We start from the raw sequence: 4,270 nt of genomic DNA on the forward strand, positions 1-4,270 counted from the left end.
TATGATATTCTCAGGGGATTCAGTAAGATAGTATCTCTGGGTTCTGCAGATCAGCTCCCCTGTCGTTAGATCATAGTTACAGTTCCAGCAACATTTACACTGCCCTAGTATCCACAGCAGGTTCCACTGTTCAAAAGTTATTATGCACTCATGTGTCAGGTTACCAAGTTTTTCCTAATACCCCCCCCCCGTGGATTGTCCCAAAACGAGAGACATTAATTGTTGTATTCCCATTTTATTTTCTCCTTTGTAACCACATCTTCTCAAATTTTCTTTGATACCTTTTATAAACCCTTTCTCAGTTTTCCTTCCTAACTTCCCAGAAGTCCTCCAGGATTTTGTGGCTTTTCTCCACAAACCCACCAGTGTTTCATAAGACACCCCCAGCAGTATCTGCCCCACTACCCTGAGGGGCTATAAAAGTGGAATACATACTGAAAGCACTGCCACAATATCCACGTGAAATGCCACCCATCACATACAGTTACACTCCCACAAGGCACATACTCCCACAGGGCACACAGCCACAATATCCACGTGGAATGCCACCCGTCACATACAGTTACACTCCCACAAGGCACTAAGGGAATTCCCTTGCCCTTGTATTTCATAAAGCTATCCACTGCGGGAGGGGTAGCCGGACCTTTCCCCGCTTTCTGAGCTGCTTGATGGTTATACACAGACAAGACACAGGACAGAAAAACATAAACGCTTCGTCCGTCTCCAGCCGCTCCCCTCGTGGAGACACAGAACCGCGGATTAGGACTCCACACTCGCTTCGTATCTATGCTATGTCTCAGTCACACAGAAACACATGGGATCCCACACACTCACACTATGGTTCCGCTTACCCTTCTACACGGTCATTAGCAGGTCCGTCCTGGCTCCCAAAACCCGAGATGCAGCGGAGACCTGGTGGGTTCCCCTACCCTTCACCTGCTTCCCTTAGCAGGTCCGTCCTGGCTCCCAAGACTTGGGATGCAGCGAAAACCCAGGCTCTACCTGATCCGCCTTCAGGATAGCTCGCGGCCGTGCTATCGGTCGACGAGCCCCCAGCTTGCAAGCCCTACCTGCCAAGGGGAACTCCACTGTGCGCCAGACGTCTCTGCACGCCTTACCAGCAGCCCTGGGCCACGCGTACACCTTACAGGCCCCCTAAAGTACCTAAATTCCAAGCATACTGTTTCTCCGCAGCCAGCACAGGTTGTTGCCTGCCCCCGCAGTGAGCAGATGAGAAGGGGAGCTCCTAGGATGTCCGCTCCTCAGCCGATCCTGCAGCCAAACAGAGGCCTCCTGGCTGGCTCGCCAAATTGATACGCGAATTGACTCCACAACTCGTTAGAGTTGTAAAGTAGGTATGCTTTATTCAGTGCTGAGGTGCATGGGTATCGTTCCTCCAAAGTATGCACACCCAGGGTCGTTTTTCCTTTACATTTATTCCCTTAAGGCATACATATGCATTAGATTACTGATACGCCTATACATATTTAGTGTCTGTCTCCGCTTCGTATTATAATGAGCTAGAAGGTCCTTTGCGCCTGCGCAGTGCCCCCTCTGGTCATGGGCAGGGGTCTCAAGATGAAGTAAATGAGTCTTCCTCTTCTTAAAGTTTTCACCTTTTAATCTTCGCGCATGGCTTTAGGGTTTGGTCGGTATCTCAGCCATAAATCATCTGCTTCTCTCCCTTATCAAAAGTTCCAGACATTCGCATTTCTTTGTCAATAGTTGCTTATCAGTAGAACCAGGCCTCTGTCTTCTCCCCTTATCAGTATTTTGTGCCTTGCTCTATTTAGTAAGCATGATAGGTGTTTACAACAGACAATACTTTTGTTTAAGCAAGGAATTCTTCTTTGTACATTTATTAACCCTTTATCACCAGCACAAAGTCCGGGGGGGAATCCTTTTAACCAACTTTTTCTTCCTTATGAAAGTCTAGACACAATCTTCATACAGTATGATCCTAAGTTACTACTATAAAGCACTACAACGATAGACCTTTGGGACGACCCAACCCGAAGCACTGTCCAAGGAAAGCCCTGGCTCGGAGCAACACGCGCCGGGGACCCAGCTCTCCCCCCACCTCCACGCTTATTTCCTCCTCCCGTGTTCCCGGTCCCACAGACACGGCGCCAGGCCAGGCCCTCCCCGGGTGAACGCTACCGGAGGAGACGAGGGGCCGGGCTCCGTGAGGAGGCAGCACCGGACTGCTCCAGCAGGGACCTCCCCACTTCTCGGCACTACACCTTCCGCCACACCCGGGGGCCCCACTCCGCGGGCTTCGCCACCGCCCCGTTACCTGCAGGCCACGTCCCGCGCTGAGGGCAGCATCACCGGGCTGCGGGCGAGCCTGAGCCTGAGCCTGGGCCCAGGCCAGGAGAGGCGGCAGAGCACGCCGCCGCCAGCAGCAACAACACCACGAACCCACCGGCCGCCCCACCCTGCCTAGAGACCTTTGAGGGGCGGCCGCAGCTAGCGGGCGCCTAAGAGCAGCTGAAAGGAAGGCCGCGGAAACTAACTGTTGCACTCGCCGCCTCACCAGGAGCTGGATGACTCAGTGGTGACACAAATACCCAGTGAAAAGCAAACAACCATCTTGAAAAGAGACCGACAGTAAGCAAACTACCGTGCTCCAAGATGGCGGCCACAACCATTGGCCCCGCCTCCCGCCGCGCGGGGGTTACCGGGATGGCCCGAGCGGTTACCACAGCAACGGCGAATCTATAGCGCCTGTCTAGCCACAGTCCCAGCTGCCTGGCTGTCTTCTGCAGATGAGCCCCAAGCTAAGGTCTGCCTGGACAAGTTTCCTTGAGCAGACAGTTCCCACAGCCAGGCCTTGTCCAGGGCCTGCAGTGCAGGCAGGTACCCAGTCTTGGCCAGTCCGCCCCAGCAGATGTAGGCACGAGGAGAACTAACAGCTAGGAGGAGCAAGCAGGTTTCTGCAGGCACAGGAGAGAGTTGGCAGGGAGACCTGGCACTAGGGCAGCAGTAATTACACAACTAGCCCTGCTCTGGGATTTTTATCACTCTTAACATCATGTCCTACATAATTGTAATGGCTGGGAAAAGAAGAAAGAAATGACCTCTTCAATCTTAAATTCATCAGAGAGGAAAGAGACCAGCTCCCTCCTTTTACAGCTGTTGCTGAGTAAGACTCCCCTTCTGATAGCTCAATTAGCTCTGAAAACAGCATTTAATATCTTGATTAGGAGAAAACTCCAGGAACTTGCCAACAAAGTTTAAGTTGACAAGCAGGTGTTCTTTATTGCTGCACCTCCTTGTCTCAATCTGCAGCTGAACATGATGGATTATATACAATGATATGTTTGCTCTTTGTCAGGCAGGTTAGCTGGCTCCCATAATCTATTTTCTGTGGAAAACCATTACAATGTGTTTGACAACTCACAGTAGCCAAGCTACAATGCAACTGGTAGTCTGCATTTGAAATTGTTCTGTTGGTGCATGTGCATGATTCTAACAGGGGTGGACTCTTCCCCCCCAAGCATTAAACCAGGGCATGTCAAGGTTATGAGTAGTTGTCCTGGGTTCAACAGTAGCAGTTGTTTTTCTCCTTCTTAGTAGCTAGTGCAGTGCTATATTTTCATTTTTTTTTTGCCTGGGAAGAGAGATGATAATGCCGATGTTTTTAGTTGCTGCTCAAATGTTTGGTCTGGCCAAGGACTTTCTGAGCCTCATGCTCTGCCAGGGAGGAGGGGAAGCTGGGAGGAAGCAGAGACAGGACACCTGACCCAAACTGACCAAAGAGGTATTCCATACCACAGCACATCATGCCCAGGAGGTAACTGGCAGTTACCCCAAAGGGCTAGTGGACTGCAGGGTTGGACGAGGTATCGGTCAGTGCTCGGCTGGGGGGAGTGGGGCGAGTTATCAGTCAGCTGGTGCTGAGGTGTTGTATTCTTTCCTCTTGTTATTTCCTTTAGCACTATTATTATTGGTGGTAGCAGCAGTGGTTTGTGTTATACCTTAGTTACTAAACTGTTCTTATCTCAACCCGTGGGAGTTGCATTCTTTTTGATTCTCCTCTCTGTCCCTCCAGGAGCAGGGGGGGGCAAGAAGGGGGGGAGTGAGTGATCGAGGTTTGTGGTTGGGTTTAAACCACGACAGTAGTGTTAAGTTCCCTGTGTACAGTTACCACAAAGGTCATTGTATTTTAAGTCCCTGATCCTAAATTTTGTGTAATCTCTTCCTGTTTTGCACTAGTTGTGCACCAAAGAGTGGGTGGCCTCAATGTGCTCTGATGAGTATTTCTTTG

General features: G+C 50.7%; 1 long non-coding RNA gene across 1 annotated transcript; it reads right to left on the minus strand.

Moving 5' to 3' along the window:
* Positions 1-1,417: 1,417 nt before the first annotated feature.
* On the minus strand, positions 1,418-3,709 carry LOC136004382 (uncharacterized). The gene is made up of 2 exons (XR_010608426.1): positions 2,297-3,709; positions 1,418-1,785 (listed from the first exon to the last, which is right to left on the minus strand). It is a non-coding gene; the product is annotated as an uncharacterized LOC136004382 (long non-coding RNA).
* Between the last annotated feature and the right edge of the window lie 561 nt (positions 3,710-4,270).

This window comes from Lathamus discolor, chromosome W, assembly GCF_037157495.1.
Source record: "Lathamus discolor isolate bLatDis1 chromosome W, bLatDis1.hap1, whole genome shotgun sequence".
In the NCBI taxonomy this organism is placed as follows: domain Eukaryota; kingdom Metazoa; phylum Chordata; class Aves; order Psittaciformes; family Psittacidae; genus Lathamus; species Lathamus discolor.